The following is a 17,634-nucleotide window of genomic DNA, read 5'->3' as shown; positions in this document are numbered from 1 at the left end:
ACCCGTCTGGACGGCGCGGCATCGATGTCCGCGGCTCTCTGTGTCGATTCCGGAACTCCGTTCGGATTGATGGAGTTCCGGAATCGATGTAAGCGCGCTCGGGGATCGATACATCGCGTCCAGACTAGACGCGATATATCGATCCCCGAGCAATCGATTTTAACCCGCCGATGCTGCGGGTTAGTCTGGACGTGCGCTGAGAGTGCAGTCCAAGCCATCCTCCAGATCATTAATGAAGATGTTGAACACAACCAGCCCCAGAACCAACCCTTGGGGCACGCCGCTTGATATCGGCTGCCAATTAGACGTGGAGCCATTGATCACTACCCGCTGAACCCGATGACCTAGCCAGCTTTCTGTCCACTTTATAATCTATTCATCCAGCCCATACTTTTTGAACTTGCCGACAAGAATACTGTGGGAGATTGTATCAAAAGCTTTGATAAAGTCAAGGAGTAACACCTCCATTGCTTTCCACTCATCCACAGACCCAGTTATCTCCTCACAGAAGGCAATTAGGTTAGTCAGGCGTGACTTGCCCTTGCTGAATCCATGCTGACTGCTCCTGATCACTTGCCTCTCCTCTGAGTGCTTTAGAATTGATTCCTCGAGGACCTGCTCCATGATATTTCCAGGGACTGAGGTGAAGCTGACTGGCCTGTAGTTCCCCTGATCCTCCTTCTTTCTTCCCTTTTTGAAAGATGGGCACTACATTAGCCTTTTTCCAGTCATCTGGGACCTCCCCCGATCACCATGACTTTTCAAAGATAGCCAGTGGCCCTGCAATTACACCCGCCAACTCCTTTAGCACCCTCGGATGCATCACATGCAGCCCAAAGGATTCTTGCTCGTCCAGCTTTTCTAAATAGATTTGAACCACTTCTTTCTCCACAGTGGGCTGGTCACCTCCTCTCCATGCTATGCTGCCCAGTGCAGCAGTCTGGGAGCTGATTTTGTTCGTGAAGATGGGGACAGGGGGAAGCATCAACTACATTAGTTTTTTTCCACATCCTCTGTCACTAGGTTGCCTCCCTCATTGAGTAAGGGGCCTACATTTTCATTGACTTTCTTCTTGTTGCTAACATACCTGAAGAAACCCTTCTTGTTGTTACTCTTAACATCTCTTACTAGCTACAACTCCAAGCATGAGTTGCCCTTCCTGATTTCACTCCTGCCTGCCTGAGCAATATTTTTATACTATTCCCTGGTCATTTGTCCAATCTACCTGGCTGGGGGGAGGATGTAAGCAGGGTGAGAATGAACTCTACCCTGCCATCTGTTGGTGATCTGTTGTAAAGGCCTTTTGAGGCTGCTGTCATTTCAATGGTTCCACCCACCCCGGATTGCATGATGGGGTGTTTGTCCAAAGGATCATTTCGGCTGCTGTGGGATCCTCAGTCTCTTTCTTATTAGGGCAGTGGTAATAAAGTGCAGTTATTCCGGTGATATGAATCAAGGACAGTAGAACGGAACTTAGCGGTTCATGATTTCGAGACTCACCCGAACCTACATGAATGTCGTTAGGCAAGGGACATGGGTTCCAAAACAGGGTGAAATAAGAGAGACTGAAAGAGAATATTTGCACTTAGTGCTATGGATTTCTTGTGGAATCTTTAAATGCACATTTAATCCTTTTTGTGTCTTTCCAGTTCAAAAAACAGGATGTTTTATGTTTCCAACCCATGTTTAGAACTAGCTATAGATAAAAAATGGTTAGCGCCTCAAAGCAGTTTTCCAGTATTTCAAAAGGGCTATGCTGTGATCTCTTTTCCACACTAAAAGCTGAAAACAACTCCATAGTTGGGGGAAAAGATCCTCACCACTCACACAGCAAATAAATTTTGCAGATTGGATTCTGAGAGTTAAGCTGTGGGGCACAGCTTTTGTGCCACACTCTGAAACCAGATTCTTAGTAACAGGTCAATGGGTAGGTTTACACAAATTCTGGCCTCTGGGACCAGAGCTGGGGGTGGGCCCCCACAACTTTTGTGGCACATGCACCACCTCTGCAAATCAACCTTTGCCACCTCACTCCATAACACCACACACACAGCAGCTGCCTTTTACCTCTCAGAACCAAAACACACCCTGAAAGAGATCAAACGGCATAAGCTTAAGGCCAACGATGCACCACTAACAACAACTCAAACAGATTCAAAAACACCTCTGTCTTTACACACCAGGGACGGCAGGAACGAAACCACCACACACCGGCTGCCAAAAACCAAACAAACATCCATTCCAGCCTCCCACAAGCCTTGGGCATTGGGAACCCAGACCCCTTAATGATGAGTACTTTTCAGGCGAGGGTGAAGCTCTCAGGCCTCAAATGCCAGCTACAGTTACTCTCTCCTTGATCCAAAGTGAACAGCAAAATACACTGCATTACTCCTGCCCCAATAACAAAGAGACTGGGGATCCCACAGCAGCTGAAATGACCGTTTGGACAAGCACTCCCATCATGCAATCCGGGGTGGGTGGAACCATGCAAATGACAGCAGCCTCAAAAGGCCTTTACAACAGATCACCAACAGATGGCAGGGTAGAGTTCATAGCGACCCTGCTTAAACAAGATTGTAGAAAAGATTAAAAAAACACTGAATGTTCAAACTCACCAAATGCGGGTCAATCCATCCTCATCGTCCTATCCGCTCTTTATACTCCACACCTGAACTTAGCCCTCACATGGACAACATACCCTCCTAACTCAGTGTCTGTACGTTAACCTTTTACCCCCAGTCGGGGCTATTGCACATTATGTATTCCTTATGCCACCCGATCTTAAAGCGAACTTCGCACCCCCGGGTAATCTGTACGTTGTTCCCTGATCACCAGAAACTTCTGCTCCTAAACGCTGTACCGTACCCGTTTTTTTTTTCCTTTGAACGTCATCTTAATAAAATGTTGACATTTGTTCGAGATCCCGGCTCCTCTTCCTTTGCAAGGCTTGTGCGTTTGCTCCGGGTTTTAGTCTGCTAAGACAGCGAGGGGGGCCGATTGAGCCAGAGGCGCTTGCCTGCTGCAGACAGGGATCCAAGGCTGAACCACGTCCCCCACCAGCTGAAGGCTTAACTGAGAACAGTTTAAGAAGTGCTCCCGTCTCCGGCACTCAGCTACCCAGCTCCCAGTGGGGTCCAAACCCCAAAGAGATCCCTTTTACCCTGCAGATGCTGTAAAATCCTGTGACCAGGGCAGCTGCCAGCAGCCTGCGCATCCGCCTGCCAGCACGAGAGCGCGTAAGGCCCTAATCTGGATAGTGCCGGCTGGGTGGCAGGGCTGTGAAGAGCCAGCAGAGTGGCGCAGCGGAAGCGTGCTGAGCCCAGAGGTCGATGGATCGAAACCATCCTCTGCTACGTGTGTGTTTGTTTCTTTTCCCTCTGGGCCTTCCAGCGAGGTGGTGACCAGCAGAGCGGCAAGAGGTGGCTGAGGCTGGTGGCCTGCCAGAGAGCTCCCTGGCTACCTGGGCTGAAGGCAAGAGGGAGGTCTGGGTGTGGCAAGGGCCTCCTGTCCCAGAATGAGGCTGCAGTGCTTCCTGGTCCCCTTTTCCCACCCACCCCGGCGGGCTGCGGGAGAACACGAGGGAGGCTCTCGGGGTGCTAGACAGTGCTGTGTGGCTTGTCAGGGGAAAGAGCCGAGGCTACTGACTCGACCTGCCATTGACTCACGTGGCTCTGCGCGCCGTCAGCCGGGGCGGGCCTGGCTGCGCACGTGACTCAGGCTTGGGCAGCATGGCTGCTCTTTCCTGACGAGGCATGAGGCAGGCCAACAGCTTTGCACAGCCTACAGGGAAGTGGGAGGGAGGTGTCTCTGAGCAGGCGTGTCTCGTCCCCTTCTCCCTTGCCGCTTTGGCGGAGGCGGAAGGGAGCAAAATGTTCCCGGCTGAAAGTTTTGTGCTCGGCCTCGAGGATTAAGCCTGAGCCTCCGGCACGGCTGCTGGGAGACGGGTTTCTGAATGGCATCCAGCACGCTCTTTGGGCCACCAGCTGAAAGCACTGAGGCCAAGAGGCAGCAAAAGGGGACTTTGGAGGCTCCCTGCAGGCCTCGGGGAAGCAAGGAAGTAGCACGGGCTCATTGCCGTCCCCGGGTGGGCTCGAACCACCATCCTTTCGGTTAACAGCCGAAACGCGCTAACCCATTGCGCCACAGAGACACAGACGGGCAAGGCTGTATGGAGCACAAAAGTCGGGAATCAGCACAGGGTACGGTCTAGCATATGCATGCAGTTCTTAGACAAGCAACAGCAAGGGACTGGACTGGTATGCAGTTTAAGTTCTGTGGGAAGGAACCGAAAAGAGCACAGGGGCTGCGGTACAGTGCTTGCCTACACTTTCTTTGGCCTGTTTTGCTGGAAGAGTTTAGCAGGGCGAAATTCCTAGTCAGAGGTCAGCAGGTGGGTTAATGCAAATTCTGGCCTCTGGGACCAGAGCTGGGGGTGGGCCCCCACAACTTTTGTGGCACATGCACCACCTCTGCAAATCAACCTTTGCCACCTCACTCCATAACACCACACACACAGCAGCTGTCTTTTACCTCTCAGAACCAAAACACACCCTGAAAGATATCAAACGGCATAAGCTTAAGGCTAACGACTGCACCACTAACAACAACTCAAACAGATTCAAAAACACCTCTGTCTTTACACACCAGGGACGGCAGGAACAAAACCAGCACACACCGGCTGCCAAAAGCCGAACAAACATCCATTCCAGCGCCAACAAGCCTTGGGCATTGGGAACCCAGACCCCTTAATGATGAGTACTTTTCAGGCGAGGGTGAAGCTCTCAGGCCTCAAATGCCAGCTACAGTTACTCTCTCCTTGATCCAAAGCGAACAGCAAATACACTGCATTACTCCTGCCCCAATAACAAAGAGACTGGGATCCCACAGCAGCTGAAATGACCGTTTGGACAAGCACTCCCATCATGCAATCCGGGTGGGTGGGAACCATGCAAGTGACAGCAGCCTCAAAAGGCCTTTACAACAGATCACCAACAGATGGCAGGGTAGAGTTCATAGCGACCCTGCTTAAACAAGATTGTGGAAAAAGATTAAAAAACACCTGCTTACATCCTCCCGCCAGCCAAGAATTGGTGGTCCTGATAAATCACATTCCCTATTATACTAACTCATTGGTATTGAATGCGAAGTTATGGCTAGCAAAAGTAGCCACCCATCTCTGCCTTGTAGCATCCTGCTTAGTCCTTGTTAACACATAAGTCAGTGGATTGTTCTCTGTCCACACCTGAAAGTGAGCACCACACAAGCAGTCTCGAAATTTCTCAGTGATGGCCCATTTCAAGACCAAGAACTGTTGCTGGTGGATGGGATAGCGAGTTTCGCTATCAGACAGTCCTCAGCTGGAAAAGCCTACAGATTTACATTTCCTTCCACTTCCTGGTACGGGGCTGCTCCCAGACCCTCCAAACTGGCATCAGCATGCAGGATAAAACCATTTATTTGTGTTAAGAAGGACTAGGACTTGCACATGAATCAGTCAAATAATTATTTCCCATAAAGCCCTGTCACTTCTGTTATCCCGTCATGTCCCAAATGGAGAAGAGAGGAGCGCCTCCTGTGTCCCAGGCCAGGAGCACCAGATTGGATGTGGGGAGGTGTTCATGACTCAGTCCAGGTATGCTAGTGCTGCAAAGGAGAAGATTTCCTTCCTCAGTCCAGGTCAACTGGAATTGTTGTTGTAGTGGGAGAGAGATGTCTCTCATCTGGTTCTTAGATGCTTTCGTGAGAGGGGATAGGCAGAGGGTTTTTTTTCCCCTTTGCAGCTCACATCGCATATTTCTTCTCTGGTTTTTGCTCTAGCTTGATTTCTCTCTTGCATCTCAGTTTTCTCTTTCTTGGCCTCATTCCAGACCATTCACAGCCCAATTCTCTATCCTAACCCTGAGTCCTCTACTGCACTCTGAATGTCTCATTCTAACCCCACCTCAGAGTCAGCACCTCTAGAACCAGTGCCTTCATCCCTCTGCACTCCAACTCTCTGTCCCATGTACCGTGATTTAGGGTGTACTAATAATATTAATTTGGATAATTTGATGAAAATTTAATTGATTAGCTTACATGTTATTTAATTTAATTGACTTACAAAGTTACATTTGCATTACTGCTATTCAAAAGATACATATGGCATTATATGCAACAAAGATTTGGTTAATATACTCACAGCCTTCCTTGATAACCTGGTGGTAAGAGACACAGGGACCAGCCTTGCAGTTCAGGTTTCTCAATTCTTAAATGAAAGATGCAGTGCTTAGAAAATGCTAGTGTTACTTAGGGTTTACTTGAATATGTTAAACTTAAAATCAAAACCTAATAAACAAAGACTAAAAACGTAGGGAAACCGAACTTAGCCTAGTTCCCTTGAAACTTAAAATTTAAGAAAAAGTACAGCCTACTGATAGTACATAGAGAGAGAGTGGAGGAATTAAGTCACAATGATAGAGCAAAGTGCTCTAGTGAGGTGGGTTACCTCTTTTATAGGGCACAAGGGCCGGAAATCCTTCCTTCCTATGCTCAAATTTCATTCCTCACCCATAAAAAATTAGGGTAAATTTACTTCATAGGCTAGTATGTTTGTGCTTGCTGATGACATGTACATATGCACATAAGTACCCTTGTAGTCTACCTGTTAAATCTGTGGGTACAACACTGAATAAAACCCTATGCCATTCTCCATTGTTGATTGGTCTAGGTAAAGGTCTTGGACAGGCATGGGTACTTATCTTTTTAAGTAACGTGATAAAGGTCGATTTTCCTCTCTGAGTAAAAGGTCACAATATACGTATCCTAACTTTGCCTTAGCTTAACATACAGGATATGGCCTGTAGGTTCTCGTAAGTCATGTGTCTCAGTCCCCTAATCATTTTTATTGCCCTCTTCTGGACTCTCTCCAGTTTGTCCACATCCCTTCTCATGTGGGTCCCAACCCCAAAAGTACTCACATTTTACCCCATTGGCCCCAAAATGCCGTCTTTAATATGTAAATAGGGTGCTGCCATGGTCAAGTCACTCCCGAGCTCTCCAGTGGAGCCTGCTGGCAGAGAACAAAGGTGAATATTAGCCAGGATGTCACTCAGTCAAATCCCTATGCTCCCCGCAGGTGGTATCGGAAAGCTCCAAGATGGCTCATTTCCCTTTCTCTCATCAGCTTCAGGCCCCAGGGTTACAAATGCACAAACCAGTTGGGATTCTCCCCTGGCCTCAGGGTGTGGGGCTGCTCTGAGGGGATGGACTTGCACACTTGGGATATTAGTGCAAAGATACAATTTCAATTTCTCTTAGAGAAATTGGAGGGCAATTTATATTTGGTAAAATCTTATTTAGTGAAAGGAAAGCTGCAGTGACAGCCTGGCTACTGGGGTGCAAACACCTTCCTCCTGGGAGACACAAGAAGTTAGAAATAGAAATTTACATCGTTTGTTCCAATGTTGGTACAGGTTTAATTTTGCTTCTGTGTAGGTTTGTTTCAGGCTGTGACCATTTTGGTTTATTGGGTTGTTTTGGTTTTTTTTAGTTGGAATGGAGCTTTTAATTGACATTTGCTGGATTGAAATGGCTGACTTGCAACACTAGTTTTGACATAGTTCTGCATATTTTATTACGATTTGACCAGTATTCAGGATTCAATTCCTTTATAGGAGGTTTTAGTGGTCATGCTTATTTATTTGATGTTATTTTGTCATTCTGCTGTAGTAGACTTTTTGATAAAATGTTAAATTATTAATTTACAGCATTTGTTAGTTTTTATTTTTACAAACAAAGTTTTTCTTAATGTTTGGGTTTTAAATTAAGCCTTGTTTTTGGTTTCAATTTTTCATTTAGGATTTGGTTACTGATGGATTCTTTAAGAGAACTTTGGATTCAGTACTAAAATTTGGACAGATTTAGAATATTTTAAAGTAAACCCTGTTTACTATTTTATTTTAATAAAGTTTGTATGTGCTGTAAACCCTAAGCCGGGGGAGAGGAGATGAGCCTGGCCTTTAACTGAGAAGGAACAGAGGCTTGGCCCCCGTGAAGGGTGAGGCCAGGTGATGGGGGGCACAGCTCCCCAATTTTTTTGTCTAGCCCATCTCAGGCCTGGTCTACACTATGCTGTTAAACTGATTTTAACAGCGTTAAATTGATTTAACGCTGCACCCGTCCACACTACACTGCTCTTTATATCAATTTAAAGGTCTCTTTAAATCGATTTCTGTACTCCTACAAAATGAGAGGAGTAACGCTAAAATCGATATTACTATATCGGATTAGGATTAGTGTGGACGCAAATTGACGTTATTGGACTCATTATTTTACAGTAGCTACCCACAGTGCACCGCTCCAGAAATCGATGCTAGCCTCGGACCATGGACGCACACCACCGAATTCATGTGCCTAGTGTGGAGGCTCACAATCGACTTTATAATATCTGTTTTATAAATCGGTTTTAAGCTAATTCGAATTTATCCTGTAGCTTAGATGTAGCCTCAGTCCCCCACTAAAGGAGAAGAGTCTGATGCCACCCCTGCTGGTCACTGAGTGTCACTGCTGCTCCATGGGAAACATGCTCTGTGCCTTACCCAGATTGGTGGGAAACACACTCTGTGCCTTACTGTGACTGGTCCGTGGGTGTCACTGCTCCTAGAGGCAGACACACGCTGTGCATTACACCACCTGACCAGTGGGTGTCACTGCTGTATCAAGGGAAACACCTTCTGTGCATTACCTGGAATGACCACGAGGTGCCACTGCTGCTCCTAGGGATACATACTCTGTGTGTTACCCTGATTGGCCATTGGGTGTCACTGCTGCGCCAAGGAAAACACCTTCTGTGCATTACTCTGACTGCCCACTGGGTGTCACTGCTGCGCCAAGAAAACACCTTCTGTGCATTACTCTGACTGCCCACTGGGTGTCACTGCTGCTCCAAGGGAGACATAAGAACGGCCAGACTGGTTCAGACGCAAAGTCCATCTAGCCCAGTATCCTCCTGTCTTCTGACAGTGGCCAGTGCCAGGTGCCCCAGAGGGAATGAACAGAGCAGGGAATCATCAAGTGATCCATCCCCTATTGCCCATTCCCAGCTTCTGGCAAACAGAGGCTACAGGCAGCATCCCTGCCCACCCTGGCTAATAGCCCTTGATGGACCTATCCACTGTAAACTTATCTAGTTCTTTTTTGAACCCTGTTTTAGTCTTGGCCTTCACAACATGCTCTTGCAAGGAGTTCCACAGGTTAACTATGCAACTGCCCTGAGTTTACCCCTCCCTCCCCTGGCCAGGTTGTACATGGAAAAGAGGATGAGGATGAGGAGAGCCATGATGTGTCTATCAGTTGCTGGTGCCTCAGTTTCCTCTAGGCAGCAGTGCTGCAGGCTCCTTTGGTCTGTGCCCATGCAACTGTGTCTGGGGAAGGAGGAGTAGAGGCTCATGCTTCCCAGCCCCACGCCCACCCCTAGCAGCTGGGGAATCCAGGCCAAATTTAACCCTGGTAGCTGGGCCGGGATTAGCCTGGGCTGGGGTAGGGCTGGGGAGGAATTGGGAGGGAGACAGACGCACCTGCTGTGAGGGAAGATCCTCCCATTCCCTGCCAACTCCCTTCAGTCCTTGCAGCACAGCACCCCCTAGCATTGCTTTCTCTGTCATGGGAGCTGTCTGCTGCTTGCTTCTCCCTTAGCATCATCTCTCCCCATCCTGGAGCACTGGCATTGCCCATCCTGTGCAAACAAGCAGGCCCCAGTGTGCCCTGTGGCACTGCCCTGCAATTGTGGGGGCAGCTGTTGGATGGAGCCATATCAAAATATGGGGGTGGGCAAGGCTGGGGACCAGGACTCCTGGGTTCTCCCCTCAAATGTGGGAGGGGAGTGGAGATTAGGGGGTAGAGTGGGGGACGGGCAGGGCTGGGATCCAGGGATACTGCTTTTTCTGGTTTTCTCCACCTACTGCAGCTGCCTTGTTCCTTTCAATGTGTTTCTTGTTCCATATTCATTTGCTGACTTGTGTAACTCACCCCAGAGGTAGCTGCATCTCAGTGTTGGGTGAGGCACCCTTGGCTGCATCACCTCCTAACCACATCTCTCTCCCCCTTCGGGTGACCCTGCAGCACTCAGCAAACATCCACAAGATCATGGGGCACTTTGAGCATTGGGCTGGCAGGGGCCAGGCACCCAGCCCTCCCTCCAGAGAATGGGACCCAGCACTCCCTACTTTTTACAGGGATTAAAAAGGGGCAAAGGGGGGGCAAATCAGAGGAGTGGGTGGCCAGGGTCTGAGCAGGGGGTGGAAATTGACTGGTCAGGGGGTCAAGCAGCTGGAGGCAGAGTTAGGAGAGAGACTGAAGGCAAAGTCAGGGAGGGGGGAAGGAGCCGGAGTTAAGCCCAGAGGGAGGCGCTACCAGAGGGTTAAACCCTGGCAGAGGCAGGGGAAGAGGGGTAACAGTTATCCCGGTGGGCTGAAACTCCAGTGTTTGCAAACATGGGTGGGGGGAGCAGAGGGCTTTTTTATTTCCCCTCTCACAGGCAGCACCTCTCAGCATGGGCTTCCCAGGGCTGGGCTCTTAAAGGCACAGGCATCCCACTGCCTCGACACTGCAGCTCCTCTCTGATGTAACCTACTGAGGTGCTGCAGTAGGAGACTCAATTCAGTGAAACTGGGCATTCCCTATACGCCCCCCAATCAGGGGGCTGTGCACCCCCTTCCCCGAATTTCCCCAACACCCCCTCCCTCAGTGGTCAGGTAGTTACATGCAGCGCTGCCAATGTTGTCATTGGTTGCAAATTTGAATGGAAATTGAAACGTTAACACACTTTAAAAGCAGATACAATGTATGAAAACTACTTGTACCTGAGAAAGTAAAATAGGTATGGAAAGTCTGGACAAAGCCAGGTTTCCTCACTCAGCTGTTGTGTTTGCTGACAATGTCGGTGCATTGGCTTCGGCAGTGTTGGCCAACCTTAGAATTTCAAATGATGATTTGTAAGCGACGTGTGAATGAGCTCTCCCCTGGCAGCTACTGATGACCAGGGTTGAGAGGAGGCTTTGGGACCAGACTGTATTTACATGAACTCACCTACACTGCTGAGGTATCCAGCGGACAGAGCTGGGCTGCCTCTGCTCTAGGTGCCCGGAGGAGGGAAGGTGTGTGGGGCTCCAGCCTGGGAGTCTTCCTCCTGCCAAGCCCTGACTGTTAATCCCAGCCCTGTCACTCCTTTCTTCAAGCGCCATATGGGCCAGAGGAAAAGTGTGGTAGGAAGCAAAAGGGCCAAGCTTGTGAACATCAGGTGCAGCAGCAAGAATCCCAACTATCAGGGTAACAAGTTCTAGAGCCCTAACCCATTGTGGCCACCCCAGCCAAAGACCTGGCTCTAGGAGGTGTGAGACACCCAGCAGGAGGGGAAAGATTCACTCTTACACAGCTGGAGACAGGGAAGTTAAGCTCTGGGGTGTTACCATAAGCATCGGTGGCAAGTTTGTAGAAATTTTGGTGGTGCCCAGAACCTGCCCCCAAACGCCACCCCCACCTGCCTAAGGCTCTGGGAGGGGATTTAGGCAGGAGGTCTGGGCTTCAGATCCTGGGCTGGGGATTAGGGTGCAGGAGGGGTGCAGGGTTTAGGATGGAGTTTGGGTGCTGGGTGCAGGCTCCGGCAGGGTTGTAGGAATGGGTGAGAGGTGCAGGCTCTGGGGGTGGGAAGGAGTGCACCCTCTGGGAGGGAGCATAGGGCTGAGGATGAGGGATTCATGATGCAGGAGTGGCTCAGGACTGGGGCAGAGTATCAGGGTTCAGAGGGAGCTCAGGGTTGGGGGTGTTGGAGAGGCTCAGGGCAGCCTGCACTAGGACTCTGGGGCAGCAGTTCTGCCCAGAATCCCTCTACTCCAGCAACAGGAGCAGGCAGGAAGACAGGCCCCTGCTGCTTTTTGTCAGGCAGGGACGCACCACAGCAGGGGGAGGGGTGCCAGGGCCCGAGACCCAACTCCAAATATTGCTGGAACAGGGCCCCCAGCCCTGAATATTCCTGAAGCCCGAGCACCACAAATGTATATAACCTGCCGCCTATGACCACAAGCCAACACAAGGTCCCACTGAGATTTGAACTCAGATTACAGGATTCAGAGTCCTGAGTGCTGCCCATTACACCATGGGACCAGCTTGTGCTGCCTTCTCTGCACATCGGTGACCCTCATGGGGCTGGCTTGTGTAAGGGGGCTCTTGGCCCTTTACTAAAACTTAGTGTGTGTGTTTGAGGGGCAGCGGATTGGTTGGCTAGTTCCCAGCACCAATAGAAGGGGGAAGGATCAATGGTAAATCAGGACCCTGAGACTGACAATGGGGAGAGGCCAAAGCTCCAAGTTAGCCGCACTGACAGGCCAGGCAGTGTAATGAGAGAGTCACCAGGCCAGGGGGTCCCATCCTCCATGTGAGCTGGAACTGCCTGGGCGAGAGTGGGACAGAGCTAAGGAGAGAGCAGGAGCCCGAGAAGAGCCAGGGAGCAGAGCTGTGCAGGTGTAGTGCCAGAAACTGCTGCACGTAGGAATTTGCAACCTGTAGCAGTTACTGATACCTGAGGTGGTTCTTATTTGCTGACTTGTCCTAATTGGCTAAAACTTGACAGTGGTTTCTCTAGCAAAGGCCAGTCCCTGGCCCCTTGGTCCAGACATCCTTCTTCATATCAGGCTAGGGTGACCAGATGTCAAGATGAAATATTGGGATGTGGGGGGCGGAGCAAAAAAAAAAGCCAGAGGGCCCCACTGCCGCCAAGCGGAAGTGGCACAGCCCCATCTCCAACTAATTCTCGGCTCCAACCTCCGCTACACCCCCAACTCCCCCATCCCCTCACTCCTGGGCCCAGCCTGGGCTCCGAGCTCTGCAGCCGAGCCATGATCTGGGCCCCTCCTGCAGCTCCCGGGCAGGGGGTGAATCAGGCAGCTCCTGGCAGGAGCGTGTCCGCCCCACTTGTGTCTCCACTCCCCGCCCACCTGGGCCCTGCCTGCTCCCTGCTGCCCCCAGCCCCACTGCGCTGCCCCGCAGGCTGCAGGGCTGGAGCAGCTTCTGCGCTGCGCTCCCGGCCATGGCCATGGCCTGTGTGCAAACCTGCGGGGGAGGGGCGCTGCCTTCCCTCTCCAGGTCTGCAAGGGGAATGTGAAGCGGCCGTTCCTGCAGGGGTGGGCACTGGGTTCCCTCCCCGGCTCTGCGAGGGGACTGGGGAGCGGACGTTCCTGGGTGGGCAGGGCGCTGGGGGCCCTCCCAGCTCTGCAGGGGGAGTGGGGAACAGTCGTTCCTGCGGGAGCGGGGCACTGGGTTCCCTCCCCAGCTATGCCAGGGAACTGGGAGCGGCCGTTCCTGCGGGGGCGGGGCGCTGCCTTTCTCTGCGAGGGGACAGTGGAGATACCATTCCAGCGGGGACGGGCCGCTGCTTTACTCTCCACTCTGCCAGGAGACTTTGGAGAGGCTGTTCCAAAGGGGGTGGGGCGCTGCCTTCCCTCCCCAGCTCTGTCAGAGGACTGGGCAGCAGCAGTTCGAGCAGGGGGCAGGGCACTTGGTTGTCTCCCCGGCTCTGCGAGGGGACTGGAGAGTGGCCGTTCCTGGGCGCGTGGGGCACTAGGTTCCTTCCTAGCTCTGCGACGGGAGTGGGGAGCAGCCGTTACTGTGCGGGCAGGGCACTGGGTTTCCCTCCCAGCTCCGCCAGGGGACTGGGGAGTGACCGTTCGTGCCGGCGCGGGGCTTCCCTCCCCAGCTCTGGGAAGGGAGCAGGGAGTGGCGGTTCGAGCGGGGGAGGGGCGTTGCCTTCCCTCCCCAGCCCTGGGAGGGGCCTGCGGAGTGGCAGTTCCAGTAAGGGCGGGGCGCTGGCTTCCCTCCCCAGCTCTGAGAGGGGCTTGGGGTGGGGCCGCTCAAGCGGGGGCAGGGCGCTGGCTTCCCTCCCCAGCTGTGGGAGAGGCCTGGGGAGTGGCGGTTCGAGTGGGGGCAGGCAGCAAGCTCCTTGATTTAGTCACAGCCTCAGAGCCAGCGTGAGCCCCCTCTCCGGTGTGCAGGGGGGGTGGGGAGCATCTCTCCCTCCTGGGGACCTTCACCCAGGTCCCACAGCCCCTCATCATCTGCGGCTGCACCACCACAGTTCTCTCTGTCCCAGGGTCTCTCCACCCCATGCATGTTTCCCCACTGACCCTTGGGCAGCCCCCTATGTCTCTCTGCTCCACCATCCCCAGTCCATGCTGCTGCTGCTTCTCCTGCAGCTTTTCCTCAGGCTCTTGCTCTCACGATCCTCTCTCAGGCTCTGCTCCCATCCCATATGTCTTCGATCCCCTGATGGGGAACCCGATCGTGAAAACCATCGTCTGGTTGGGGACCAGACTCTCGGGGATGTCTGGCTGCTGCTCCAGCTGCTCCCAGATCCTTTTGTAGCCCCATCTGGGTCAGGAATCTGCTCCTCAGACGTGTCCTTCTCTTCCCACTCACGATTAACTGTGCCTTGGTGAACTTCCCCGTGCGTAACCCTCTTTGTGTTCAGGATCACAATGTCCTTCTCAAGGAGATGGTGATAGGCCATCACTTCACCGTTCCCAAGTGGCTCTGGACTGACAGGCCTGTGTGCTCTTGGCTCCCCCGTGGTTTCCAGGAAGAACCCCTGGTGTGCCAGCCCTTCTCGTGGTCAGCACCTCTTTGCCAGGGTCGAGCTGCAGACTCCTCCGCCCCTGGGACTGCTCCTGCCATCCCCAGGGGAACCCTGCTACTGCAAAAATCCTCTCTCCCAGGGCAGAGCGGCAAGCTCCTCCGCCCCTGAGACTGCTGGCTGCAATCCTCAGGGGGACCCTGTTACTCCAACAGTCCTTCTCGCTGGTCACACACTCCCAGAGGTTAACCGCTCCCTGAAACCGTCCCTCTCTGAGCCTTCAGCACGCCTGGTTCTCATTATCCCTCCTTTGTTTTACTGCTCCCCAGTCACTTACTGCAAGCAGAGCCATTCACGGGGTGCAGTACATCCCACCTCTGCCACCAGTTGTCATGGAGACCATGGGCGATGCTCTGGAACTGCTCCCCACAAAACCAGTCAGGACTTTGAGGAGCCTCCTCTCCCTTGGAGCAGAATTTTTAGGGCAAGAAGCTCACACGTCTTCACCTCCTGGGTCTCTCCTTGGAGCATTCAGCATCCTCTGACCCTCCGTGCGCTTCCCACAGCGAGTCCACCCAGGCAGGGTCCATTCTGGGGGGGTATCAATGTTCTTTCCCCACTTTGAACTTTAGCGTCCAAGAAGTGGGGACCTGCATGATCACTTTTAATCTTTATTACCAGCTTAAATTTGGTACGCTGCCACCAACCAAAAATATGGTGTTTGGCACACTTCCTGTTCCCCCAAAACCTTCCCTGGGGAATCCAAGACCCAAACCCCTTGGATCTGAACACAAGGAGAAACTAGCCTTCCCTCCCCTCTTTTTCCCCCCAGACTTTCCCCTCCCTGGGTTATCCTGAGAGGCTACACTGATCCAAACTCCTTGGATCTTAAAACAAAGAGGAATTAACCTCCCCCCCGTCCTTTCCCCCCACCAATCTCTGGTGCGTTCAGACCCAATCCCCTTGGGTCTTAAAACAAGGAAAAAATCAATCAGGTTCTTAAAATAGAAAGCTTTTAATTAAGAAAAAAAAATTATCTCTGTAAAATCAGGATGGAAAATGTTTTACAGGGTATTCAGATTTATATAGCCTAGAGGGACCTCCCCACCCGCTTAGCCTGAGATTCAAAGTTACAGCAAACAGAGGTAAAAATCCTTCCAGCAAAAGACACATTTACAAGTAAAGAAAACAATCATAAGATTGATCCATGTTTCCTGGCTATAATTACTACTTTGAAACATGAAAGACTGATTCAGAAAGATTGGAGAAAACCTGGTTGCACGTCTGGTCCCTCTTAGCCCCAACAGCGAACAAAGAACAAAACAAACAGCACAACAAAGACTTCCCTCCACCAAGATTTGAAAGTATCTTGTCCCCAGATTGGTCCTCTGGTCAGGTGTCAGCCAGGTTCACTGAGCTTCTTAACCCTTTACAGGTAAAAGAGACATTAACCCTTAACCATCTGTTTATGACAGGAGGGAAGCCAGCGTCCCCGTCCCCCCACCCCCCGCTGGAACCACCACTCCCCAGGCCCTTCCCAGAGCTGGGAACAGAAGTCTGCGCCCTGCCCCCGCTGGAACTGCCCCTCCCCTGTATCCTCCCAGAGTTGGGTCGGGAACCCAGCGCCCCTCCCCCTCTCGATCGGCCACTCCCCTGTCCCCTCCCAGAGCTGGTGAGGGAACACACCACCCCACCCCCGCTGGAACGGCCACTCCCGAGTCCCCTGACACAGCTAAGGAGGGAAGGCAGCGCCCACCCCCGCAGGAACGGCCGCTACCTAGTACCCTCGCAGAGCTGGGAGGGAACACAGCACGCCCCTAGGAAAGGACCTCCCCAGTCCCCTGGCAGAGCTGGGAGGGAAGAAGCGCCCCACGAACACACGCTCCCAGATGCAGACTGAGGAAAGGCACGCCCCTCCCCGCTGGAACGGCCACTCACCAGTCCCTGGCAGAGCTTGGAAGGAAAAGCGCCCCCCCCCCCCCTGGAAAGCACATCCAAGTCCCCACAGAGCTGGGGAGGGGAACCCAGCGCCCGCCCCCCTAAAAGACAACATCCAAGTCCCCTCACAGAGCTGGGAGGGGAACTCAGCGCCCCGCCTCCGCAGGGACAGCCGCTTCTCAGTCTCCTGGCAGAGCTGAGGAAGGAACCCAAAGCCTCGCCCCCGCAGGAACGGCCGCTTCCCGGTCCCCTCGCAGAGCTGGGGAAGGAAGGCAGCGCCCTGCCCCGCAGGAACGGCCGCTCCCCAGTGTTGCTATCACTAGGCATAAATCTAAGCCTTAGTGAACCAAAGCTCCTCATGTAAACTCTACTTGATCTAGAAAGCTAGCAGCCGTGAAATTAAATGTGTAACAGTAAGTTATCAGTTGCAGCACAGCTAAAACCGGTCTAAAGCAGTAGTGATAAGGCCTGTGCACCTTTAGCAGAAGGACAAGGTAACTTGCAGAAGGAAAACTTACTAACGAGCTGCCGTGGCCAAGATTACATAATGCACCTGCGCTTACCTAATTGGTACGGGGAGGAAGGAGGAGGAGGAGGGTGGGGGAAGAAAGAGAAAAAAAAAACTTATAAAAGGGGAAAAGCTGCTTGTGTAGTGGTGCATGATTTGAGACGTTCGTCTCCTTGCACCACTTTGAGTTCCCAATAAACTTTGCTTGCTTCTCCACCCTGGTGTGTGTTCATTGGCACTTCACACTCTGGGCAACGAACCACTGTTGCTTGCCTCGGGCACCCTCTGTGTCGGCAACAGAAGGCATCGCCCCGACCCTTATAACAGTTCAAAAGGCGAAAACCCAGTAGATTCCTGGGGTACCTCCCTATACGCAAACAGCAGGTGAGGTAAGTACTTGTCCCAGTCCTGCGGATGCTGGTTCATAAATGTTTTTAGCATCATCTTCAGCGTCTCGTTGAATCTTTCCACCAACCCATTGGGCTGGGGGTGATACGCTGAGGCCTGGCTGTGCCGGATCCAACATTTCTCCCACAAACACCGGAGCAGGGTTGACATGAAGTTGGACCCCTGGTCCTTTAAGACTTCC

General features: G+C 52.1%; 2 non-coding genes across 2 annotated transcripts; both read right to left on the bottom strand.

The window, feature by feature from the left end:
• Positions 1-4,075: 4,075 nt before the first annotated feature.
• Positions 4,076-4,150, bottom strand: TRNAN-GUU (transfer RNA asparagine (anticodon GUU)). Its single transcript has one exon. It is a non-coding gene; the product is annotated as a tRNA-Asn (tRNA).
• Positions 4,151-12,066: 7,916 nt separating this feature from the next.
• Positions 12,067-12,138, bottom strand: TRNAQ-CUG (transfer RNA glutamine (anticodon CUG)). Its single transcript has one exon. It is a non-coding gene; the product is annotated as a tRNA-Gln (tRNA).
• Between the last annotated feature and the right edge of the window lie 5,496 nt (positions 12,139-17,634).

Source organism: Gopherus flavomarginatus (genome assembly GCF_025201925.1).
Source record: "Gopherus flavomarginatus isolate rGopFla2 chromosome 13 unlocalized genomic scaffold, rGopFla2.mat.asm SUPER_13_unloc_3, whole genome shotgun sequence".
NCBI lineage: Eukaryota > Metazoa > Chordata > Testudines > Testudinidae > Gopherus > Gopherus flavomarginatus.
Note: the sequence above shows the minus strand (reverse complement) of the source record. Positions and strands in the feature narration are given on the sequence as shown.